We start from the raw sequence: 26,741 nt of genomic DNA, 5'->3' as shown, positions 1-26,741 counted from the left end.
TGAAGGGTCACTCATGTGGCATCACATGTCAGAATGTCCTTCCTTTTTAAGGCGAAGCCATATCCCATTCTACGTATAGGCCTCCTTTTCTTTACCCATCCATCCACGGACGCCGGGTTGCTTCTACCTGTCGGCTATTGTGAATGGTGCTGCTATGAACACCAGTGAGGACAGCCATCTGTCTGATTCCTCCCTGCTTGCGATTGCAGGCGTGGAGTCGCTGGATCATCGGATGATCTAACTTTTATTTTTCTGAGGCGCCGCCACACTCTGCAAAGCAGCTGTGCCATTTCGTATGCGCACGAGCGGTGCTCAGGGTTCAAGTTTCTCCTTCCCACACGGTCTCCCTCTGTGTTTTGACAGTAACCATCCTGGTGGGGGTGGGGCGGGATCTCGGGGTGGTTTGCACTTGCATTTCCCTAATGATGGCGACGTGGGGTGCCTTGGCATGTGCTTCTCGGCTATTCATGCCCATCGCTTCTGGAGACCCGTCTGAGCAGGTGCCCCCACTCCCTTACAAACATGACTCCCAAGCCCTGTCACAGCCCAGCGAGGGGGTATTACCATATACATTCACTTTTAAGTGAACGAAGCCCTACAAAATCCTAAGTGACTTCTCCGAGGTCATAGATGACCTAGGAAGCGACAGAGTGCGTGTGAAACACCACCCTTCCCCTCTGCGCACACCGAGCGCGTTCTGTGAGGACGACTGTCGTTACTCCGCACTGTATCGTGTCGGTTTACTCGCCTGCCCTGCTCCTGTGCCACCCGGTGGGGACCGCGCGTGCCTGGCGGTCAGGGGCGCTCTGACAGGGTGGCGGGCACGGCTGGGAGGACGGGATGTGGAAGGACTGGATGTCAACAGCGCGCACAGCGTGACTTTGAGCGCCTGGCTTGGTCGCCCTGAGACTAGGCCCCCTCGTCTCCGCGTTGGGCATAGACTCAGTCCTCAGTGGCCCGTTGGGAAGATCTGAACTAATATCTCTGCAAGATGCTAAGCACGGTGCCCGGTGCGTCACAGGTCCTGAGACCTCAGGGCCAATTCGGAGCTTCTGGGAGCACCTCAGAGGAGGGAGTCCGAGAGCAGGGGTCTACGGAAACTGGCTCACTGATATCAAGTAACTTAATATTCACCACATGCGCTTCCGCACAGTGGGAATTCGCCAAGCACATGTCCCGCCTTTGCGAAGACAGTGTGCCTACCAGGACAACCTGGGCAAGTGGCCTGTCCCTGGGGGCCGGGGGGGGGCCTGAGAGCAGAAGGAGGCCTTCTGAGTCCACGTGGCTGCTGCCCGCCACGCCCACGCGGCCCGGAGCCCCTGCACCTCCCAGCGCGAGGCCAAAGCCCTGTTGGGGATCCACCCCGCTGACGCCCAGAAATGTTTACCGGAAGGAACCTGCCACTCGCTTCCTGCAGCCCCAGCATCTAACGCGTTACCGCGGACAGGGCAGCGCTTCTAATGACTCTGGGTGGGTGGTGGCGGGGAACACGCCTGCCACCTCGGTGACAACCAACTCATTCTTCATTATAATTAAAGTGTCACTCTGATAAATAATTCTATCAGCCCCCTTCCACCTAGGACTGGCTTCCCGCTCTAATTGCTCACATTCTGCTGGATTAGAGTATTCGAGGGAGCGTGTAGGGGTATTTGGGCAAGGAAGATGACTCAAGTCAGTTTTCTACCCTCCCGTGGTCCCTCATGAAACGAGACATCATCCCGGCTGGGGGTCCCTGTTCCCTATGTCTCAGTCCCTCCTTCCCCAGGAAGAGGGACATGGAGGGGTCACTGCACCAGGTGTGTCAGGAACATGTGTCAGAGCCTTCCTGTCCCGGGTCCCAGCCATTACTGCACAAAAGAACACTGACTCCCGCTTCAGGAGGGATGTGAGCTGAGACAGGTCCACTGACCTCCCTGGACTGCTGTTGTTTAACAGAGCACAAGATTGCCCTTGGGAAATTGGGTCAAGATATACGTCTTGCTCAATGAGGAGTCGTTGGACACTGAGGAGCCCCCCATTCTATGAGTGAGGACCCGAACCTCGAGAAGGATGACTTCCCCTTCCTGGCAGAAACGGGCAGGGCCAGGATCTGAACACTTGGCAGCGCCCGGCACGGGGGCAGCAGGAGCTGCGGGGACGCACCTGCGTTTCCCTTGTGTTGCTGGCCCTCCCGTTGGAATCATCCAAGATGCACCGAGCCAGCCACGGGGTGCTGGACACCCCAGGAAGCGTCCTGGGTCAGACCATGCCTGGACCGCACTTGGCTGCTGCCCCTCTGAGAGAGGGGTGTGGCTGAGAGCACAGTACTTTGTAGTCAGAAAGCCAGGGTTCAAGGGCGAGGTCTCACTCTGGGCTGGGCACGTTAGAGACTCTGTCTGAGCACAGTGTTTTTTCTGTCCGTTGGAAATCACATAGTCCCTCAGTGAGTGGCAAAGGCCAGTGCCTGGCAGTGTCTGCATGTGACAAACATTAGCCATTGTTCACGCAGGGCTGGTTCCTCATGGGCACTGCAGCAGCACTCACTGGGCCCTGTGGTTTGAGTGCTGTGTGCACAGCCGGGTGGGAGGGAGCATCGGGTCAGTCCAACTGGGCCATCCTCCCTCAGAAAGGTCCCCAAGGCCATGTCCTTTGCACTAGGTGTTAGAGTCCACATCAAGGCCTCCGCCATCCTACCAAGCAGCGCCCCAGGCCCGGCTCCTTCCGGGGTCCCAAGTCACAGGTGTGTTCATTGGTTGTGACGTGGCTGGGGATAGGAGGGGTGAGGTCTGGAGGTAGGGACGAGGATGGAGAGTGGGAGGGGGGCAAGCACAGGGGGGCCAGTGATGCCACCCAGCTGTGTGTCTGCTCCACCAGAGAGCCCGTGGCTGTCAGGTCAGGGAGCTGTGTCAGAGAGCGCCGGCCAGTTCCACCAGTAGGAGAACCCGTGAAAATACACGCAGGTATGACTGGCTGAGGAAGCAGAGAAGGCTGCATGCTGCCCACACCGCCTGGCTTCACCCGAGACCTTTCAGAAGATCAGCTCTTCCCCAAGGGGAAGACTCGGGCTGCTGAGCAAGGGGCATTGCATTGGCACTGGGCGCTTTTCCAGAAGGGCTCTGACAGCAAAGCCCCAATACTGGAGGGAAGGGGCTCCTGCCTGGGTCCCCTGCAGGCCTGTCAGAGCTGATTCCCTTCCCATCTCGGGGACTGACTCTCTGGGGTGCAGTCTGGAAGAGCTAGAGGGCTCAGTGTGCAGAAGTGGGTGAAAGGGGAGAGGAGGCGGGACCAGCACCTACCGAGCACCTGTATTAGCTCGTCTGATGGTCATGAGCACTGTGCAGGATACTTATTTTATCCCATTTTACAGAAGGGGAAGCTGAGACTTAGAGACCTGAGGTAATGTTGCCAAGGTCACACTGCCAGCAAATGGCTGAATGGGAACCCGGGGCTCTGACCCCAAAGAATCAGGCTCATCCCTTCCCATTGTGCAGGTTTGCATCACAGGCTTAGACCAGAATGTTGCCCTGCAGGGCTCTTTCCTAGCCTCAGGGAAGGAGTGTGCAAGAGGAGGTGTGCAGGGATGAGCATGTGCAGGGATGAGCGTGTGCAGGGATGAGCGTGTGCAGGGATGAGCGTGTGCAGGGATGAGCGTGTGCAGGGATGAGCGTGTGCAGGGATGAGCGTGTGCAGGGATGAGTGGAGGGGCAGAAGTTTCATGCAAGCCCGTTCCCACCCTGCCAGGAGGGCTGCCAGCCATGAAATACAAGCTCTTGAGGTTCCTTCTCAGCACTAAGATGCAGGGACCCGAAACATCCTTTCTGCAGCTCTGAGGTTTGCAGAACATGGCTCTGAAAGCAAAGAGAGGACGTAGTATGCAAAGGGTTTGTTCGTTCTCCTGTCCTCAAGAAAGAGCCAGGAATCCAAACAACTTTTCTAGATCAGAGTCCCCCAGCCCCTCCCCACAGGCCAGCTCATCCATCCATTTGTAAATCAGCACGTTGGCTCTGCCAGAGCAGGTGCCTGGGCCACGCCCATCTGTCACACCCACAGTGCTGGCTGCGAGGCCACGGATCTGGGGACCAGGACTCCAGCCTGAGCCATGCAAAGAAAACACCATCCCAGCAGCGTGCGGCCGTGGAGACAGCTCTGGACGAGGAGGCAGAAGCACCAGCCGGGCTGGTCCCTGCTGCATGGCCCCGCCAGTGCCTTCCTTCCTCTGGGCCTCGCGTCTGCAACACCACTGAGCAAGGTCTCAAAGCTCTCATCCTGTCTGACACCTCTCCAGTCTGGGGCCTGCTCGGTAGGCTTTGGAGGGACAAAGGATACACAGGAAATACAGATGCTAGAAACGAGGGGTTACCCTGAGGGTCCCCAACCAGTGGGCCTGAAGCAGATGTGAGAGTCAAGGGCCAGCGCTTCTGGGAAGCAGTTGGGTAAAGCGAGAGAGAGAGTTATCGGCCACACTGACTGAGCCTGGCTGTGTCCCGGGCACTGCTCAGTGCTCACACACTTTCACGCCTTCCAGCCCCAGAGTCAGGCTGTAGGTGAGTTTGAGGGGGAAACTGGGGCACAGAGAATTTAAAGTCGCATGGCAGCTGCTGAAGGTTTGCAGCCGCCCTGGCCGGCGTGGCTCGGTGGTTGAGTGACATCCCGTGCACCAAGAGGTCGCCAGTGATTCCCACATCAGGGCACAGCCCCAGCAGGGGCCGTGCAGGAGGCTCTCTCATCAGTGTTTCTCTCTGTCTCTCCCTCTCCTCTCTCTCTAAAATCCACAAAAATATATTTTAAAAAAATAGGTTTGCACAAGGCTGACCTGGCTCCAGCGTCTAAGCTCCTCACCACTGGGCTCTCCTCCTCTGATGGCCTTGGTCCGGGGCCATCAGCACAGAACAAGTGTTTGGGCCCAGAGAGCCCACCGGCTCCATCGTGCTTACGGACAGGAGCAGGACAGTCACTTGCAGCTGTGGCAATCAAGGGGCGGGCTGACTCCTTCATCCTCCCTCGGGGGGAGGGCAGGTCCCGTCGCGGGCTGTCAGTCATCTCACAGACCTCTAATTGAAATCTCTTCACGGAGCCACATCCCCCGTCACGGGCACAGCCTGCCAGCGTCCCCCTGCATCTCTGTTTCAAAGCAGCCTCTCCCCGCACTCTCCACACCCCTCCTGCAGAACGGACCGGACCGGCGTGGCTTTGCGCAATGAGATAACTCTGGAAGATGAATGTATTCATGAGCCCATAAAAGGGTCGTGAATCACTGGCCCCAATTACTGCCTTCAAGCCTGACAGGATGAATTCCCTCAAGCAGGTTCTCCTTGTCAGACAGACACGGGGGGCCGCGCCCCAGGGGCGCAAGCCGCAGATAACATCATTAGTCCACCCGGGCTGGGCCGGCTCCCAAGCCCACGCCGCTTAATGTGCTGCTCACTTCCAATGCTGGAGAGATCAAAAGTAAAATTTAATATGTATGCATATATATATGTGTATATATATACGCACACACACATATATACATATATACACACACATACATATATGTATATATTTAAATACATATATATATAAAATAAATTTTTAAAATAAATATGTAAGTTAGAAATAGATGTATAAGTAGTATATATATAGATATTTCAATAAATAAAAAAATATATACTATACAGAAACAGAGAAAGACAAAACCGAGATGCTTTCGCACCAAATGGAAAGACCAGCTAAACGTACCAAGCCTGATTTCAAAACCTGTGTGAAAACCCCGTCCGGAACTGTCAGAAAAGGCCCTGGCACCCACGGGAAATGTGTCAGTGCCAACGCCCTGGGCCACTGACCTCCGCAGCCCCTGCTCGTGCCCCGCATGCCTTGTGTGGGACTAACTGCTGCAATCGGAACCACCACAGCCAGCTCCAGCCTCCCTCCAGCCCTCGCTCACTCGTAATCAGCCCGTGTATTTCAGCAACAGAATCTTCCCTGGCGAGCAGCTCATTCATCCGCCCTCCGAGAGCCGGACGCACTGTGAATGGAGATGAGAGGGAGCACCTGCCGCTCCGGCGGCCGGGGAGCTGGGAGGAGGAAGGCTTGCAGCCTCCCTGCTGTTGCTAGGTGGCCAGCAGGAGCCCAGACGCAGGGGCCTTCAGGAGAGGAGGTGACCGAAAGGAGTTATCCAAGTCCATATTTGGTGAGCGCCTGCCCTGGATATCTGGCCCTGGTCTCTGGGTTCAAATCCTGTTGCCACCCTCTTCTAGTCATAGGACCCCAGACAGGTCACCTGGCCCTGTGCACGTAAAAGCAAACCCACGGAGCAACGAGAGGACGAAGCGGGGAACCAGGACTCGGGTGGACCCGGCTTGACTTCTCACTTTCACTCTCGGGGGGACAAGTCCCATCACTTCTCTGAGTCTCATTTTTCTAATCTGTAAAACAGGGTCCACAACACCAAGTTGGCCGCTCTCCCAGGGTTTTCTGAGGACCAAAGGAGCAAGAAACGGGCGCACTTAGGGCTGCCAAGCAGGAGGCAGAGGGGTGACTTCACTGTCAGGAACCTTGAGCAGGCACCCATGCCTCGGGTCAGGTGAGCGTGTCTGACTAACTGCACACTCAGACCAGGGCAGGGCATCTGCCCGCCACCTGCCCAAGCGCCGCCCATTGCCATGGGAACCACTAGAAGTGGGACAGCTCGGGATGTTGCAGAGGAGATCTGAGGCTCGCACAGAGGGGAGTTTGAGAGGCACCCAAGGGGGCCCCTTCACACCTCTGAAGGACCCTCTACAGGGACAGGGACTGTCCTGCTCTGCATGGGACCAGTGGTCATGAGCCACCGAGGCCCAGAGGGGAAGGGGCTTCCTGCCATGGCAGATGCTGGAGCTGAAACAGGATATGAGAGTGCACACAGGCCCTGATTTACACTTGGTGTGCTCCCTCCGTACCTCAACCTGTGGGGGAGGTGCGAGGAAGAGAGGCAGACAACACGGGCTGAGGCTCCTGCAATGACCTTTGCAGACCCGCAAGGCTGCCCTGGGGGCGAGGCCTGCTGTCTCTATCCGAGCCAGGACCAGAAGCCGAAGGGCCACTTGAGCAGGGGCCAGAGAGAGCTGACCCACTCCTGTCTCTAGCACATTCACCCCTAAAAACATGCCCTCAGTCTTTGGGGGAAGGAGGAAGCAGCAGTTAAAATGAGCCCGTGCACAGTACCTAGTATGCCGTGGCTATGCTGCTGGAGGGGGAAGTTGTAGCACACGTCCTCGACCTGCAGCCTCTTACCCAGACACAGCTAGAAGGCCCTGTCCTCCCCCAGGAACTCTGTGCAATGTAATGGTGGCATCTCCTTCGTTTTCCCACATCTCAAATGAGATGGGGACAGTAATGTCTTACCACTGCCCAGCTCTGCAGAGTGACGGTCTCCTTAGCTCATGTAATGAGTCTCCCATCATTGGAGGCAATCAAATAAAGCCTTCTGGCCCTGGCTGGTTTGGCTCAGCGGTTAGAGTGTCGGCCTGCGGTCCAGGGAGACCCGGGTTCAGTTCCCGCTAAGGGCATGTACCTCGGTTGCAGTTTGTCCCCGGCCCTGGTTGGTCGTGCGGGTGGCAGCCACTCGATGTGTCTCTTTCACGTCAATGTTTCTCTCTCTCTCTCTCTTCCTCTTTCTTCCTCCCACTCTATCTTAACAACAACAAAAAAAGTGTAAAAAAAATGTCCTTGGGTGAGGATAAAAAAAATAAAAATAAATAAAGCCTTCTGGTCACAGGTGGAGGAGGAGGCTGTCGTCAAGAGGAGTACAGAGGTGCCCTCCCACCCCAAGATTCTGTGATGCTCAGGACCATGGGGTGGACATGGGCTGGTGATAGGTCTGGGAGGGGCAGAGTCAGGGGTCAGAACACTGGGAACAAGGGAATGAGGAGAAAGTGGAGAACACGGATGCTAAGCACATAAATTTCATATTGCCTCCTTCTCCAGTACAGACATGAAAGAGGTATTCGAATGAGGACAGAGGATTGAATTCAAACAAGTAGTCACTGAATGGACATGTAACAGCATGTCTCTGCTGTTAAAACCGTTCACTCCCTTTCCAATGCCTGTGCCCGGGAGGAAACTGAGGCACTTCAGCCTGGCCCTCACCAACCCTGAGCTAACATTTACTGAGAAGGAATGCGTGCTAGACACCTGATGGGGTAGATTTGTTTATTGTAACCACTACAGATGAAGAAACTGCAGCCAGAGAGGTCAATTAACTGGCTCAGGGTCACACAGCGAATTAGTGGTAGAGCGGGGACTTGAACCCAGGGTGACTAGTCCTTTCCCTGCTGTTCTTAACCTCCCACTCCGCCCAGCCTGGCCTGGCCTGCCTCCCCGGCCTCACCTCCAGATGCTCGCCGCCAGGACCTCTTGGCCAGTGCCACGTGGAATGACCTGCAGGTCCCTGTGTCCGCCATGCCGTATTTTGCTTTCAGGCCTTTTCACAGGCGGTTCCTCTGCCTGGAATTCCCCCCTCCTTTGATTTCTCCCCCCACTGAATGCTGCTTGTCCCATAACATGCAGTTAAAGCGCCCCTACTCTGCGGACCCTCCCTCCCTGACAGACACCTCAGACCACGCTTCTCACATTGCACTGGACCCAGGACTGTGTCCTCCTCCCCAGAGCATGCCTCTCTCATCGCTGTGGCCAAGGGCCCAGCGGTGCCTGCATTCGGGGGCATGTGCTCTTTGCAGGGGCCCGAGAGGAAGGCTCAGAGCTTACGTCCTGGGACCGAAAGGGCCTGGTTCAGACCTCCACTTGCTAGCTGTGTGACCTGGGCAAGCCAGCCAGCTCCTCGGAGCCTCGGTTTCCCCTTCTGCACACTGCAGTGACGATTAAGATGTGCCGAGTCAGTGAGGCAGCCACACAAGCTGACCGGCGCGGGGCTGGCACGCAGCGAGCACACGGCCAGGCGGTGTTAGACACGCCCTCCCCAGAGCTGAGCGGGGATCCCACCGGCTCTTCTGAATCCCAGCCCCGCCATGTCCCATCTCTGTGACCTTGGACAAGTCACCCCGCCTCTCTGAAGTTGTTTCCTCGTCTGGAAAATAGGCTTCATCTTAGGGCTGAAGTCAGAAGACTGTTGTGGGAATTAATGCTTAGTGCTCAGTGTGTCCTATGTGTGGTCCAAACAAAGAGGTGCGTGTCTGTTGCATTAGTGCTGCCCGATGGGAGCACACCTCTACATTCAGTCACAGGAAATGTCGCCAGAGAGGTGACCGGGACCAGCCCACAGCGAGATTGTGAGATCAGACTCCCAGCAACAGGCATCGGAGGGCAGGAGGGCTCTGTGAGGAGGGAGGGAGGGCAGAGCTCAGTGGACAAGAAGGAGCATCTTTTCCCTGGGTCTTCTGAGTTGACACATCGCCTTTCCCGTGAGGTGCTCCAGGATCACCTGCGGCATTTCTGGCAGGGGTGTGGGCAGGGGATGGAGCACAGGCTCAGGTCCAGAGAGCCCTGGGGTAAGCCCAGGTCCTGCCTTGGGCCTGCTGTGTGACCCTGGGTAGGCTGCACCCCTTCTTGGAACCCCAGCTTCCACAGTTTTTAAAACAGATGCATCACCAGCAGCACAGGTTTTGGCAGAGCGCACACCTGCCACTGCCAAGTTCCAGACACCTGTGTTTGATACACGGCGGCGTCAGCCCTCTCTCCAGAGCCGCCCTCCCCAGTCCGTAGGCCAGAGCCATGGGGGCTGGGCCGCAGGGCCCTTTAAATACCAGCTCTGGGTTTGGAGCTAATGGGACACGTGGCAGGGACAACGAGGAGTCACTGCCGTGTGGAGGAGAATATGGCTGCATGAAAATAACATTTGGAAGTAATCATTGGAGCAATGGATCAGAACCACAGTCAGCTGCCAGCCATCCCCAGAGACAGAATGGGAGATGGAGGCGGGAGGGGCCCTCACCGGGGAGCCAGATGACAGCAGCCCGTGAAAACGCAGCCTGGCCTGGGCTCTGCCCCAAAGCCCAGGGCTGCGGCCCCTCTGCCCTCTCGCAGGATAAGGCAATTTGTTCGGGCTTCTCTTAGCTGTTAATCCCAATGGGACACAAGTTGTATTAACAAATCGTGCGAGATGGAGGAAGGAAATGGCATGAAATCTGAGGGCAGGCAGGGGTAGAAGCAATAAACACGTCAGCAGCGGAGAAAGCGAGAGAAAAAGGTTGCCTTCCTCCGTCTCTGAACAAGTCTGGTAGACGCCTGCTCAGCCTTGGAGGGAAACTTGGGGGTTGATCGTCCACCCAGCTGCCATTTGGGGTAGGTGACAGAACGTTCCCAAAGGGCCACACCAGCAACTTCAGTTTCTCTTGTTCCCCTCCGGTGGCCCCTTACTCGGCGCTGGCATGCTAGGGGCTGTCACCCGAGGCCCACGCACCCAGTGCGTTGTTCCCCGAGCCCAGGACGCGTCAGACCATTCCAGAGTAGGCGTGGACCATAGCATCTCCCCTAAGCCACCCACGGCCCTGCCAAGTGGGTCTTACTGTTAACACCGACCAGGGGAGCGAGCTGAACTCAGCAAGGAGGACTTTCCCTGGGCCACTCGGTCGAGGGTCAGCTCCTGGCTGCAAACGCTGAGCTTTCAGATTCCAGGGCGTGTGGCCTCAGGGTTCTGCGCAGGTCCCACGCCTCATGCGCTGTCTCCTCTCCTGACCCCAGAGTGAGCCCATTGGGCTGGCGTCTCAGAAAGAGATGGCTCAGGATCCCCCCCCCCCCCACCGCCCGGCACAGCTAGCTCCTACAGAGCAGGGGTGAGATACTGACTGCTGCTGGGGTACCCGGCAGGGCAGAGGGGCCGAGGGAGGGGGTTCTGCCCGCCCCCGACCTGCTCCAGGACCCCTCTCCAGTGCATCGAGTGCACACGAGGCCCTTTGATAAAGACAAATCCCCTCTTGTTGCTTGGCAACCCCGCTTACGAGTCATAACAGGAAAGTAATTTACAGGAATTCAGAGGGTCTGCTGGAGGTTCTGCTGAGCTGAATCAGTGCAAAGAGGAGCCACCGTGGTCCAAATGGCACCTTTGGTGGGAAGAGGAACCGACAGAAAGGATTTCACCCGCCTCGCCTGAGAGCCCAGAGCCTTGAGCTCAGGCTCAGTGGTCATTTTTCATTCACTTATTTACTGATTTTATATCAAACCCCTACTATGTGGCTGGCTCTGTGCTGGGAGTCAGGCACACCGTGTCGGGTCGGGGGCATCCAGCAAGGGAGCAGCGTGAGCCAGGGCAGAGGGCGAGAGAGCCCGGCACACACAAGAATGCCCCGTGGTCGGGTGAGGAGCTCCTGCTGGGGCCACAGGTCAGTGGAGCCCAGGCAGAGCCTTGAATGCCAAGCAAACGCATCCGGGCCTTGGGACGTGGCCAGTGGTGCTATTGACAAGGTGTGATGAGATTTGAGTTTCAGGAAGGGACTCTGCGAGGGTAGATTAAGTGAGAAGCAGGGGGTGGAGGGGAGGAGTCTGAGGCTTCCAAAGTCAGTAGGGAAACTGCCCAAGGAAACAGCTACAGGCAGAGATGACTCAAGAGATGTGAGGAAGTAAAATCATCTGGGTGTGGTGACTGATGGGGGTGGGAGTGAGGGACAGCAGGGACCAGGTGGGTGTCTGACTTGACCAGCAGGTGGCGCCATTTACTGAGCTAGAAACCAGGGAAAGAAAGAAGGGTGGGTCCAATTTTAGGGAAACTTTGTGGGGTCCTATCCATCAGGATTCTTTTGCTTGCCAGTGACAGATAGCCAACTTTCTGATCTTGGGAACATACTGCGTCATGGCGCTTAGGGAAGGGGGGAGTGGGGTGCGATGGAGCCCCGGGGCCCTCTCTAATGCTAAAGCCCGCGGGGGGAGCAGTCTAGTTGGACAAAGTGGGTTCAGTGGTGGGGTCTGGAGCAGAAGAAACAGCCAATGCCACACTGAGGCTGAGCCGGATATTTAGGATCCTTGGCCTGGAGCCATCTTGACCTTCACTGCGGCTCATGTCACTCTTGTAGGAAGATGTCACTTGGCCATCTCAGGAGTTTTTCTTTCTTCCTGGGCTGTGGACTGGGCACTGAGAGGACCCGGGCCTGGCATGCCATGTGGTATGTCTAGTACACACGCACGACCCCATTCAGTCTTCATAACAACACTTACTATCACGAATAGCGGCTACCTCACCAGCCTGTGTCACAGGCCACAGTCCTCGCTCACAAGTCCCCGGCTCATACTCCCACTTGTTCTTTGCAGAAGCTCAGCCACAGATGTGGCATCGGCGGTTTCTTTCTCCTGCTGCTCCAGTTCCCCTCCCCGGAAGCACTGCTTCGCCGGAAACCGCTCCCTCCCACCACGCGCGCCCTGGCCTGGGCCCAGATGCCAGCTCGTTCCCCAGGACGTGTGGTCCCACAGGGAACACCTCAGGCCCCTGGAGGGACTGCTCCCAGGTCACCTGCAGCCATGTCCAAATCCCAGCTTAGGTTCTCGACAGACAGGACCCCCGTGCCGCTCACCTCCGGGGTCCCTGAAGACGGAGGGTGTGCCTCTGGAGTCCCACAGCCCTGGTGTGGATCCATTTATCAGCCACAGTCACTTCCCATTCATTATGCAGCGTCTTGTACCTCCGTTTCTCATGGGTGAAAGAGGATGAGGGTAACAATTTCTGTTACACAGAGCAGAGGTAAGGAATAAACGAGTTAATACCTCTAAGAAGCTTAGAATGCCTGACTCCGGGTGAGCGCTCAATTAATCTAAGCATCATTATCTAATTAAAGTGATGCCGAAATGCCAAGCCCGGGGCTAGATGCCTTTTCTAATTTTACAGTGATCCTAAGAGGTGGGTATTCCAGCCCCCCCCCCTCCCATGGATGAGGTCATGACGCACCAGCCCAGAGGTGAGGATATCCCAGAAGTGGGGAGAGAGAGCCTGGAGGGGACCCCAGATCTGCCTGACTAACATCCATGCTCGGTCTACTCGTGAAGTGTCTTCTGTGTACTGCGGGTCCTTGGCTCTAAGTGCCCTGTTCCAAGGACGGCCTTTTGTTTGCCCAAAGCTGGCAGTGGCTGAACTGCTCAGGACATGCAGGGTCACGGAAGGATTCTATGGAGGCAAGATGAGGGTCTCAGCCGAGAGGTGATCCTGGAGCGGGGTCTCCAATGTGGGGTCTGGGTCATCCAGCTGCATCGTGTTCCATGTGGATTCTTCTTGCCTCTAAATCGTCAGTGAAATCTGCAGGCTTGCCAGCGCTTTTAGGATCGAAACGGCTGGGGTGGGGGAGGAGGGATTCATTTTCTGTGGTTGCTACAAGTTGCCACCAACTTGATGGGCTGAACACAACAGAAACTGGTTCTCTCGCCGTCCTGGAGGTCAGGTTTCCAAAACCAGTCTCCCTGGGCCGAGATGGAGGTGTTGCCGCGGCCACACTCCCCCGTGGCTGTCGGGGAGATTCCGTTCTCTGCTGCTCCCAGCTTCTGGTGGCTGCCAGTGTTCCTCGGCTCGTGGCCACATCCCTCCGATCTCGGCCCCTTGGGCCGCTTGCCTCTCCTCTTCGGCATGCGCTGAACCCTCCCCCGCCGGCCTGTTCTAAGGGTGCGCAGAATTTCATTTAGAGCCCCCCCCATAACCCTAGATGATGTCCCCATCTCAAGGTCCTTAACTCAATCACATCTGCAAATTCTTTGCCATGTAAGGTAACAGTTTCCAGGATTAGGACATGGATATAGGGGGGTGGGGTGGGGGTGGGGCGGAATTATTCAACATGTTACAAGGAGGATGGAAGGAAGGAGTATGGCCTCAAGATGGGTCTGTCTACGGGGGCCTCATCACACTCAAGTCACACACAGGGTCACACACAGGGTCACACCTCCTCTAGCCAATGGCAAAGACTGACCCCGGTCCAGAGCTCTGCCCACTGCAACTCACTGCCTCCTGTGTTGCTGGGTCTTCACGCTAATGGCCCCCGACTAGGGCCTGTCTGTGTCACCAGAATACCCTCTGGAAGGTTTCACCTCAAGGCCTACGTCAGGGACGGGGAAAGAGTGGCACCGAAGCTTGACATAGTCCTATTGACACCCACCCTATATCCTGTTCCCTTCCTCCATCTCTACAGCTGTCTCCCAGGCCTTCCTGGGAGTGAGCACCCCCCTACATTCATTCCAGATGAGACCCCATTTAACCTACCAGCCGTTATCAGTGTTCACAAGCAGACTCCAAGGTTGATGGGGGCCAGTGATAAACGGGAAGAATGACAAGTGGTGAAAGGGAGGGTGCACGGGTCCCCTGAGGGGACAGATCTGTTAGGTTCACGCTGTCGTCACATAGGAATGCTTGCTGAAGTGAACCGGCATCCACTGTGCGACCTCGGCAGTTCACGGTGCCTCTCTGAGCCTCAGTTTACTCATCCACAAAACGGGGAGAACCCCGTCTACCTGACTGACCCGTAATGAAGATGCAGTTAGTATGTGAAAGCTCTTTGCTCAGAGAAAGGGCAGCCGCGGGGCACACCTCGTCTTCTGTGCTCTGTGAAATCTCGCTGGAGGGAAGGGGAAAGCTCGGAATTCGGGTCCTAGTTGGAAGCTCGATCCCGGGTGGAGGCAGGGGAGGCTGCTCCGGCTCGGAGTTGGGCTCTGTCTGCTTTCCTGTTACCCTCCAGCCCTCCTCCAGGGAGATGTCTGCTCCCCTGGGTGTGAGCGCAACATAATGGGACCCCCGGGGCTCCCCACAATATCCTGCTCTGGGCAGAAGAAAGCTGCTCACTGCGGTGTGTCGTTCTCCGTGTCTCCGGCAGAATCCCTGCAGAATCGTACACAGCAAAGACCGGAGAAGAGAAAGCTGTGTCCCCCACGGCGTCTGCTTATCACACAGACAGAATGCTCTGCCTCGCTTCCTTCCGGTCACGCGGGAGAGGCGATGGGGGGCAGGGACAGCCACAGGCTATTGCTTTTTCTGCCTGATTATAATTCTAATAACCGTTCCCACTGACGGGACTGTGCGTCAGGCACCGTGCTAAGCACCTTGCTGTTCACGCTGTCACCTGCCACCTTTGCAAGGGGCTCATGAAGTGGGAGTTGTTAGTCTCCACATGAGGAGGTGTAATTTGTCAGCCTACTGCTGGAATCGAAGCAAAAAAATCTTGTGCATTTGTTCCTTTATGTGAATGAGCAAATTGTGACAAGTGGGAAAAGGCAAGTAAAAAATACATAAATAAGTAAAAGGAAGCTGAACGTAAAATTAGGGGAAATGCATGAACCTTTGCTGGAGTGGCTCCCCGTCAGGCTCTGAGCTTCCTGGCGGGCCCCGCAAAGAAGGAAATAAGATCTGTTCTGGTCTCCACTGCAGTGTTCTCAGCATGTGGTGCCCAGGTCAGTAGGCTCAGCATCACCTGCGGACTTGTGAGTGACATTAGCTCTCATGCTCAGCCCAGAATTGGGGGTGAGTCCCAGCCATCTGTGTTTTAACAAGTGTGGGTGAGGATGGTGCACGTTCAAGTTCGCGAACCACTTACTTTAAAACAAAAACACGCCAGTTCCTAACATTGATATCTGAGAGCAATTCCTCCTCTGAGACCTGCGTGAGCTACTGTTTTCACCACATCTTGACTGTAAACACCATCACGTAGGGCTGCTTCTTAACTTCCCCCCAGTGGAGACCCATGGCATCTTATCAAGGGACAATTTAATGACAGTCATTCCCGAGGGGCCCAGCTGTTCCTCAGACCCAGCACGTGGCAGCTCGTTTTCAAGCGCACACGCGGCTCTGAGTAGCCAGAAGCCTGAGGACCGTCTTGCATGGCTCAGGAGCCCAGACTCGAGTCCTGGCTGTGCCGTTCACTGACTGAGTGGCCTTAGCCAGTTCCCTTCATTCCCTCGCTGTGCCTCAGTTTCTCCACATGTAAAATAAGAATAACTGTGCTACCTGTTCCAGAGACGTGCTCTAAAAATTCAGTGGGCTAATGGGTGATGTGCTGGTGAGCCCTTCATAAATGGCCCATGGGTATAACGAGTGCATCTCCTGTGGGTGTTGGTGCCAGCCACCAGCCCGCTCCGTGCCTCCTGGAAGATTAGTCTGAAGATGTACATCCCACTGAATGTGTGCAGGTCTTTCTCGTAGTCTGTATCTTTTGTCTTTTCGAGAACTCTGCACTGTGGCTATTATTACCCATTTTCTACATCAGGAAGCTGAGTTCCCTCCCCCCCACTCCCGGCCCAATGATCTGACTTTTCTGAAGTCACAGAGGGAAGAAGTGCCGGTGCTGGGATTTGACTCCAGCTCTTCTGGTTGGACAGTTGGACTCAGACTTGCCAATTGCTTCTTGAGGATTTCTGAGATGCCTTCTCAGAGCGCAGTTCTGGTCACCTTTGATTCTGGGAGGCTTGGCTCTCAGCCCCAGCTGGGGTGTGCAGGGAGGGAGGCGGCTTTTAGAACCGGAGCAGAACCCATCCTGCGAGTGTATCTGATTCAAGCCCCTGGTCTACGTTGTGGCCGGTGTTCCAGGCTGTGACGGGCTTCACCAGCCCCGGGCCCCCTGGTGAGAACGCAGCAGAATTCAGCCCTCCAGCTGACTGTGTCCAGGGCTCAGTTCTCTGTCACGGCATCTTTGAAAGGTGAAGCTAATGTCCATGGAAAGCACCGCCCGCCGGAGTCCCAGAGAGCAGGGCAGGGAGCGCAGGGCCAGCTGCTCAAAGCGAGGAAGTCAGAAGATGTGGAGTCGTCCGCACAGCCCTGCAGGGAGGTGTCGTGCAAACGGAGGCGGAGGAGGAGGCAGAGAGAGCGTCTGCCTGTCCAGCGTCCCTTCTCCCCTGGGATCCAGGCCCAGCAGGGCCCTCCCTGACACAGTCACCTTCCACACCCACCACCCTCCCACAGGCATAACCCCTTCCTGACCTAGGTTTGCAGAGGAAGCATGAGCAGCAACTTCAGAGTCACTCTGGGTCCCCAATCATTATATTGTCAATGCAAGTCACTTGGCCAAGCCCAGAGCCAGTGGGGCTGGGAAGGGCAGGGAGGGAGTGAAGAATTACAACCAAGCCATGCAACCTTCGGTGCCCACCGTGCAGGGTTCCTAGGAGCGAGGATCCGCTCCTTCATTCATTCACTCATCCGCTGTGTGTTTATTGAACACTTGCCGGCAAGGCGCTAGGTGCCGGCTGTGTAGCAGCGAACAAAACAGGTGCAACTTCCTGCCTCATGGAGCTTCCGTGCTAGTGAACAAACCCTGATGTATCCGCAGACATTTACCGAGTGTCCACCTCGTGCCAGGCTAGGACAGGCTTCGGAGATCAAGATGTCCACCACAGAATCTCTGCCCTCAGCAAGCTCATCGCCATGGGAACCAGACGTACAGACACCCACGGACCACACAGACGGGCTGAGAGGCAGGAAGTATGTGCGAGCCCCAGAGGACACCTGGCACAAAGCGCACTCCCACTCGGGGCCACTCGGCCCCCTCCCCTCGGCCTCCTTCCTAGCCAAGGGCTCCTTTTCAAGCCCGGGCCAGCAGCTTCCCAGAATGGGAGCTCTCAGCAGGCCCGCGCGGGGCACAGTGCAGAGGAATTAAGTGCAATTAGCGAAACTAAGCCATCTCGGCGAGAAGCGCTTGCTTCCCTTGCCGAGACTAATGGGGGTGCCGGAGAGGAGATGCCTGCGCGGATCCAGGCCGCGTGGAGCATCCCGGGAACCTCAGTGACAGTGGGGTGAGTGACAGCAAGCAGGCCCTCTGCCTGCAGGGCTGCCGGCACCGCACAGCCTCCCGGGGTGAGCCGGAGGTCAGGGCCGGACAGCCCTCTCCAGAGAGGCTCTCATTTTCCTGGGTCCAGGGAGTTGGAGTAAATTGGTTTAATGGAGTGGAGACTCGTTGTCCTAATGGCAGGAGGAGAAAAGACTGATCGCCCTGCCCGGAATAACGACATTAGGGTTGGCTTTTAGCAATTGTGGCCAGCGTGACTCAGGGACTCCATCCGATCCATGGGGCATCCTCTGTGGGATCATGGCTGGGCCCTGCCCTACCCATCTTGGGCAGACTGGAAACCTGCGCTAACTCCTCCCCACCCCCAGGGGCCGCTCCATCCGGGGTTATGCTGGGCACTCCAGAGCCTCTCCGGTCTCTCCTTAGAGTTTTGCCACAGCCCCTCAAGTCCCGTGCTGAGTCCGGTTGCAGCCACTCTTCACAGAGCAAAGGGGTTGTTCTAGGGCTCACACTGGATGGTGACTCTCTCCTGCTGACCCCCACCTGCGCTGATTCCTCACACTGCTGGGACTGTTGTGATCCCTTTAGCCTCCGTGCTCCTCCACCTGTGTGCACCTGGCAATCACCTGCTTGTCCCTAAAATTGCAGCTGAAACCTGCCTCCTCTGCCCAGCGTTCTCTCTCTCTAACCGCCACCCACACCTGCTCTCACCAAATTAGTGTCGATCACTGTGCCATTTTCATACCAGAAGCACACTCCATTCCTGCCTGGGTACTTTGTGTACATCTGTGCTTTAAACATAAAAAGAGCACCCTGGCCAGTTTTGCTCAGCGGTTAGAGTGTTGGGCTGTGGTCGAGAGACCAGGGTTCAGTTCCCGCTAAGGGCATGTACCTCGGTTGCAGCTTGTTCCCCCGCCCCGGTTGGGTGGTGCGTGCGGGAGGCAGCCACTCGATGTGTCCCTTTCACGTTGATGTTTCTCTCTCTCCCTGTCTCTCTCTCTCTCTCTCTCTCTCTCTCTCTCTTCCTCTCTCTCCCTCCCACTCTATCTGAACAAAAAATGGAAAAATGTCCTTGGGTGAAGATAAAAAAAAAAAAACATAATAAGAGCAAGATTCCACATGCGCATGCACACAAACCAGTTTTTACCCCCAAGGACACACGGCCGCCCCATGGAAAACGCACCCGGGGACACATGGCCGCCCCATGGAGAATTCACGCTGTGCACCAAACCGCCAGACCACCAATGTCTGTAGTCCGTCCCATCAGATTTTATGAGAGAAAGGCAACTTAAGCAGGAAAGTTGTTTTTACATAGCGACGCCTCTTCCAGGAAGCCTCCCATCCACCGTGAGCCAGAGTTGATCTTTCTAACATCACTGCCTGCGCTGTTTTCCTGCCGTCTTTGCGTGTTTGGTTCCCTCACGAGTTTAGAAAGTCCTTGAAGGCAGGGCCTGTGCCCCTGTTCTTTACCCGTCTCCGTGCCTGGCGCGGAGCAGGAGCTTCACGGCTGGGTAGAGGCAGGAGGAGGGCGGGGCCCATGCCATGTGCAGTTGTGGTGAGGCGCCCTGGCTGGCAGGGCACAGCCAGCTGGCACCAGCCGGGGCAGGAGCAGCAAACTGCTATTAGGCGGCACGGTCCCTCGGCAGAAGCTCGCGGAGCGCCGACTGACAGGCCTGTAATAACATTTTAGTGGCCAGAGTTCAATTTCCAATAAATTACTTAAGGATCTGCAATAATGGAGCTGGCATTTTCATTAATGCTCCTGATTAATTAATTGTCTGTCCTAGAACCTAGCAGAGAAAATCCCAGATCAAAGTTGGTGAAGGACCAAGGGAGGATTCTCTGCCACCTGGCATCCCCCGCAGCCGTGGTGACGGAGGAGCATGGGCTCTGAGCCCACTGTCCATGCTCGAAACCAGACCTCACCACGTACTGCTGGGGCCTCGGCGCCCTAAACTGCCTCAGTTTCTCCATCTGTCAAATGGGGATAAAGTAGCCCTTATAAGGTTGTTGTGAGGATTAACTGAGTTGGTGCAAGTAGTCTTTAGCATAGCGCCTGGCATATAGTAAGTGCTCAATAAACATTGCCTATAATTTATTTAATTTTGGTGGAGGTCCTGTTGGTTTTACCCCCGGAAGGCTCAGGGAGCTGCATCACCTTAGGTGGGGCAGAACTGGGGTGTCTGGGAGCAGGGCTGTGTTCTAGGGGCAGCAGCTTTTGGAGAAACGTATCACCTGCCTCATGTGGCTTGTTCAGTGTGGAGGCGTGGAAATGCGATTCCTCCTGCTTCCACCCGTGGCTGACTGGGGGCCCTCGACAGGCCTCTTCCCCTCCCGAGCCTCCCCCCAAAATGAGGACAGTGTTTTCAGTAGGTTTGAGAATGTGACGAGACGTGGCATGTGGACGCACCAGGCACTTCAGCCTTTTCATTCCATCAACACTTCTATCGAGCACCTCCTGCAGCCGGGCACTGAGCCGGGCACTGAGCCGGGCACTGAGCCGGGCACTGAGCCAGGCACCGAGCTGGGCACTGGGGATCGGCACCGACCACGGTCTCCGTGGAGCCTGCAGTTCCCTCCTCCTACCCCCCCACCCCCACCCCCTGCCAAGCATTGTTGTCTATGTCTGTGGGTTACACAGACATGGATATAAGTTCTCTGGTTTATCTCATCCCTCCTCCCACCCCCACCCCCCCGAGGTCTGTTGGTCTGAATCATACTTTTTTCTATGTCTCTGGATCTGTTTTGTTCATCAGCATTTTTTGTTCATTATATTCCACAAATAAGTGAGATCATGTGGTATTTCTCTTCCTCTGATTGGCTTATTTTGCTTAGCATGACTTTTTTTTCTGATAATTTCAAGTCACTTCCTGCCCAAAGGGTGGGGTCCTGAGGGGAGGACCTCGCAGGATCCTGGTACCTGACAGGGGCTGGCTGGGGGGGGGGGGGACTCTTTTTCATGTCCCTGCATTTCCTGTGAAAGCCGCCACCACCTCCCCCCAGACTTCCCTCTGTGACAGAGGTGGGTTCCATACCCTTCAGCTCCTCCTTCTCGGACGCCCACGCTGGCATCTCAGGCTCGCCCAGAGCCACACTGACCTTCATCCAGTTCCTTAGACCACAGGCCTCTGGGTCTTAGCCCAGGCTGTTCGTCTGCCTGGGACGCTCTGCGCACACCTGTCTTTACTTGGCTAACGCCGACTTATCCCTAATCTCAGAGTCTGTCTTCCAGAACCCAGTCTTTCCCTATGTCCCCCGGCTGGGAGGGCCCCTCTGCCGTTTGTCCCCAGCAGCCCAGCGATCACACCGCTGTTAGCGTGGCCTCCGTGAGCTGCTCGCCCTGTGGGCAGCGTCCGCGTCTCACTCTTCTCCGCGTCTCCAAGGCCCAGGACCGGGTACCGAGTGAGCGTGTAATGAATACTTGCCCTGAGCTGGAGATTAGGATCTGAAGGTAGTGCCCTGGCCAGTTTGGCTCAGCGGTTAGAGCGTCGGCCTGCGGTCCGGAGAGACCCGGGTTCGGTTCCCGCTAAGGGCATGTACTTCGGTTGCAATTTGTCCCCAGCCCTGGTTGGTTGTGCGGGTGGCAGCCACTCGATGTGTCCCTTTCACATCGATGTTTCTCTCTCTCTCTCCCTTCCACTCTATCTGTGCAAAAAATGGAAAAATATCCTCGGGTGAGGATAAAAAAAAAAAAAAAAGGATCTGAAGATAGTAACACAGGGTCCCCTGAAGATCCCAGGTCCGGACAGGAAGACAAGATGAAGTTACAAGTTCACAGCACCGAGGCGCACAGTTCAGCGAAGGCAGCAGGAGCCAAGGGCAGCAGACCGCAAACGAGTCCTTTCTGAGACCGGCCGGTTCAGTTGAGTGGAAAACCGGAGCAGGGTCAGACTTGGACCCCCAGGCCTCCATACCCCAGTCGTCAGGCCCCCGCAGGCCCCCGTCGAGCTACCTGCTCAGGTCTGGACCTCACCCTCCAGGATCTGGGTTATCACAAGCCAGGCTTACAAATTATAACAGGCCGGAGGGGTGCAGGCTGCTGCCAGCCAGGCTGCCTCTTAGCAGACCCTTCTGGAGACCGTGCTCCCCTGACTTTCCCAAAGCAGGTTCTGCTCATGACCAGTTCCCTCAAAGGTCTCCCCCAAAGGGGCTCGGGGTCCTACGAGCCACCGCTCTGGGAGATCATTGCTCATCCGCTTATCGAAGGCTCTGAAATGCCCTGCAGGCGGACTCTGGGCTGACGTAGCCGTCCTGTTCCCTGAATTTAATTGAACCAGATCCTTTCCTGGTCAGCCAGAGGGTACCATGCAATGCAGCTCTAGCCCTTTCTCTGTGCGGGAACCACCGAGGATGTTGCCGCTGTGTGGTTGTCTCTCACGTCCTTTGAGCTGGGTGAGAGTCAGCAGATGAGGGGGGGAGACAATCCGAGATGGAAAGCTGTGGTCTTACAGGGAAGGTTCTGTCTGCCCAGGGAGAAGGCTTCCAGAATGTAAAGCACCATCTCTCCCCCCAGGGAGAAAGGAACGGGCGAGAGACAGGAGCCCTCCTGGCGACCCCTGGAGAGGGGAGCGTTCCTGTTGGTTTTGTTTACAAAAGGGTCCTTGGCAGTTTGTCCCAACTTGCCTCACTACAAAGGATGCAAACATCCGGGGTAATCACAGGCGAAATGGGTCAGTCTTCATGCTGCCTGATTAAAGCCCCTGGCTTGGCAGCTCCCGGGCTGTTTCCCCTCAAGGACCCCAGTTCCAGAGTTCTGGGAGCTCAGAAATCAAAACGCCTACCATGTAATGTGTTGTCAAAACTAGCATAGCGTCCGGTTCATAGAAGGTGTTTGAAGAATGTCAGGTCCATGTTCCTTCCCCCTACAGAACTTTGCATTAGATATTGGGGTGTCTTCCAACACCCATCCCCCCTTGCCCTGTCCTGTAGCATCCGATACGGATTCCCACCTCCAGCTCTGGGCGTGGGGTCTGGTGGGCTCGAACTGAACAGTTTTATCTCTCTAGTTCCCTTGGCCTTAACCACTGGTACAGGGAAGGCATGTGACCTAAATTGGTTGAATAAGATGTAAGCTCAGCAATCTGGTTTGTTGATTAGAAAGAGAGAAGTTTCCTCTGGAAGGAGTTTGGTATAGAAATGAGGGCTGCTTCTGCTACTACTGTGAAGGAGCCAGCCATGAGAACAAAACCAACCTGGGGCAGGGGCAGGTGTCACAGAATGATGCGAAGTCCTGATCAAACTGTACCTGAAGCTTCCTCTGCATCTGGACATCATAGATCCACCAGCTAGTGAATTCTCTCTCTTCTTTGTTTAAGCCAGATCAAGTTAAACTTTTGGAGAAATAAAACCAAACGCATTTTAACCACTACAAAAATCTTCAGATATTCAATGCCCCTGAACCCACCCTCAAATCCCCTGGGAGCTTGTCACAATTTAATGAACCAATTTAGGTATGCAAATTCACTTGCATTAATTGGCTCTCCAGGGAAGGGTTTCTGCTCTCTCTCAAGTCATTTAAAACTCAGAGCAGTAGAGCGGCTCTCCTCAAGGGCCCAGGTATCCTCTTGACTGACAACTTGGCCTCTGCTTTCCTTCACCTCCTCCCTTTGCCGAGGGACTGGACTGTAGGACGGAGGTGTCCGTCTCCTGGTCACACAGTGGGGGCGGGGGGGACAGTGTCAGGGAAGCTGGAAAGAAGCAAGATCGAGCTGCTGGAAGAACACCAACTCGAGTCAGGGAGACTCAGGTCAGAATTTGGGATCTATTTCTCCCTAGCTTCCAAAGTCCATCCCCTCTCTGAGCCTCAGTTTCCCCATCTGCAAAGGGGGGGATAATACTACCCTGTGGGGTAGCAGGCATTTGATACACTGAAGCTGCTCTTGAGACTTTTATCACTATGAGGTTTTCCTTCCCATTTTTCAGGGCTGGCACAGGCCTGAGATTAGAGGGACTGTGAGATTTCTCAGCAGCAGCTAGGTGCTAAAAGATGGCATTGTCGCCTGTCACCATAGAGCATTGTTTCGGATAGGTCCATACTCCAGCACCCAACTTAGTGCCAGGTCTTTCTCAAGGTCAATGGTCCCCACTTTTTATCAGTTTTCAAAGCTATCCGAGTGCAAAGTATTAGGTCCAGAAAGGATGGGGGGGGGGGTGAAACGTTGAATAAGACCAAACCCCTGTCCTCAAGTTGCTCAGCATCCACCCCAGACAATCTTTGGGGTCTGGTGGTTCTGAGTTCAAATCCTGGTTCTCCAGCTAAGCCACCATGGGGCCTGCACTGAACCTCTCTGAGCCAGTGTCCTTGCCCAGAAGAAAGAGGTGGAATCGTAATGCTTCTCTCCCAGTGAGCTGGAACATAATGAAGAGGACACAGGTGGCTCACTCAGTCCCTGGAGCAAGGAGGTCCCCCATCCAGGCCCCCTTGGTGTGGGGTTGAGTAGTATTCCCCCAAATTCACGTCCCCGTGGACACTGGTTTGGAAACACGGTCTTTGTAGATTTAATTAGTGAAGGATCTCAAGATGAAGTCACGCTGGACTTAGGGTGGGACCGATGACAGTTGTCCTTATAAGAGAGGACGTGTGAAGACGGGGGCCGAAATCATAGTGACGTGGCCATGGGATGCCTGGGGCCACAGAAGCTGGAAGGGCCCGGAAGAATTCGTCCCCAGATCCTGCAGGGGGAGCATGGCCCTGCGGACACCATCGTTTCAGATTCTGGCCCCAGAACTGGGGGAGAACAAATCTCTGTTATTTTAAGCCAACCTAGTGTGTGGGTCTCCAGGACCCTAGGAAACTAAGACACCCCCTTCTCCTAACTCTCCCCTTAGACAAACAGATGTGAAAACCGCTTCCTAACCCTCCTGTACCCAGAACTGAGGCTCCTGTTCACTTGCAGCCCAGACTCTCCAGTAGATTCACCCCGACAGAACAGGCCATGCGAAATTAAGAAACGTATTTGAGTACCTGCTTTGTGGTTTCTTCACGCATTTGAAACACATGTATTGAGCATCTACTGTGCCAGTCTCTTTCTAGGTACTGGGGATACGGCAGTGATCTCCATGGAGACGGTCCCAGACCTGGTGGAATTTAGCCTCTGGTGGGGATGGGGAGGCTGGAAATGAATGAACAAATCAGTGCCCCAGAAGGTAACAGATTCATGGATGGAGCTAAAGACAGGAGGGGTACAAGCCATGAACAGCCTCTTTTTCTCTAAACTCTGTGTTTTGCCCTCTGCTCTCTCGTATCCACCTTCCCTTACCACAGCTTCTGGCTGTTCTCCTAGCTTTGCCATCACCAGCTCTCGTCTCCATAATAATTTCAGTTTCCAAGTGTCAGAAAGTCTGTTCCAATTAGGACTTCCATCTCACGCAGTTTAGCATTGCTGGTCTGTCCCAGCCCTCCAACCTGTGTGGCTCAGAGCCTGGGGCATCCGTGGGGGAGAGGCACAGCCTGCTTCTACATCTTCCTCCACCTCCCTTGACAAGCACTTTCCCAGCCTCCCTTGCAGCTAGGGTGTGAGCACGTGTCCTGGGTCCAGTGGGCTTGGGAGCCCGAGACGCAGAGGCACGTGACCTGCCAGCGGTGAAGGTAACCCGGTAGCTGCAGAAGGAGCCAGTGTCCTCCCTGGGGGACCGCTGTGGGCTGTGGCCCCCATTCCCTGCCTCTGTTTTGTCCCTGGACTTCACAGGGAAGAGTTAGAAACAGGATCCAGGTCCCCGGCATGTCCGCATAACCCACTCACCATTTGTTCAGTGGCACAGAGCTGCTAATGGCCCTAACAACATGGGGGGCACTGTTGTATAATGAAGAGAGAATACCTGCACCTCCAGCTGGTTCTCAGGCCTCCGAGGCTGTTCCTTAGTCCCTGTCTGCACCAGCAGTCTGGGGCCCGTCCTCACACCCTCCAGCGCTCGGCAGCTCCCGTGTCCCCTAACCCCGAGCTCGCTCAGCCTCGTGAGTCCCTTCACACACTCCTTTGCCGGTAGCAGAGGCCCGCGGGTGCCCAGGACCGGCTCAGCAGCGTAAGGGCGGCAGGCAGCCTCTGCGGTACACCGCGGAGCTCCTCCGTAAGAAGCCTCCATCCTGAGCTCTGCTCTCACAGGTGCAGGGGATTCTGGCCTGGCCAACCTTTTTCCCCTCCCCCTTTGCAGAGACGCTCCTGGGATTTCCTGCCTTTGGGACCACCCCACCCCAGGGAGGACATTAGAAAATGAGAATGTAATGCCAAGGATCTCTGTGGCGGCACTTGGCCTAGATGGGAGAACTCAGGGGCCCGCTGACTTCCTGGGCAGCCTGCTACTCACACCCTCAGCCAGCCACTTCCCCTCCCCCCCCCAAACACACCCTGCCTGGGGCGTCAGCTACAGGTCACACCAGCCATCCCCCGGGCTACTGCGACTCGCTGTGCAGAAGCCATGGCTCTTCCTCCTCCTAACAGCACAGCACATGAATGTCCCATTATTACAAGTGGGGAAACTGAGGCTCCGGGAGGTTGAGAGTCTCAGAACTGAGTAATGACAAGTGTTAGAACTAGAATTTCAACTGCAGTCTCAGACTCCAAAGGCTTCGGGCTCTTTCTTCCTGGCCGTCACGCCCCACACGAGATACGAGGAAGCTGCTAGGAACACTGGAGAGATGTCAGGAAGACCTGTGATCAGGAAGGAGGCACCCAGCCTGGCTGCTGTCCCGGGCGCGGAGAGCGCGGAGAGGTCTCCCTCACCTGGCTGCTGTCCCGGCACGGAGAGGGCGGAGAGGTCTCCCTCACCTGGTTGCAAGCTGGATCCCCAGTAGGGGGCGTGCAGGAGGCAGCCAGCCCATGCTTCTTCCTCTCCTTTCCTCTCTCAAATCAGTAAGGCATAGTAAAAAAAAAAAAAGAAAAGAAAAAGAAAGCATATTTTTAAAAACAAGAAGCACTTATTTCTTCATAATTGTCATAAAAAGTAACATGGGGTATTTTTTCTGCCCAGGATCTGGGCTCTAAAGCCGCGATTTAGTGATCTCACTCCTGGCCAGGTTGTTTAGCTACGGTGCCCATCAATACATGAATATTTACACAATTAATATATGAGTATTTACACACCTGTCAATACATGAATATTTACACACATCAATAC

At 55.5% G+C, this 26,741-nt stretch overlaps 1 protein-coding gene across 5 annotated transcripts in view; it reads left to right on the top strand.

The window, feature by feature from the left end:
• KCNIP1 (potassium voltage-gated channel interacting protein 1) overlaps window positions 1-26,741 on the top strand; it is a 256,568-nt gene that overhangs the window by 155,474 nt on the left and 74,353 nt on the right. The gene's annotated exons all lie outside the window — the stretch shown is intronic.

This window comes from Molossus molossus, unplaced genomic scaffold (assembly GCF_014108415.1).
Source record: "Molossus molossus isolate mMolMol1 unplaced genomic scaffold, mMolMol1.p scaffold_m16_p_4, whole genome shotgun sequence".
Lineage (NCBI taxonomy): Eukaryota > Metazoa > Chordata > Mammalia > Chiroptera > Molossidae > Molossus > Molossus molossus.
This window is presented reverse-complemented; position numbering and strand designations above follow the sequence as displayed.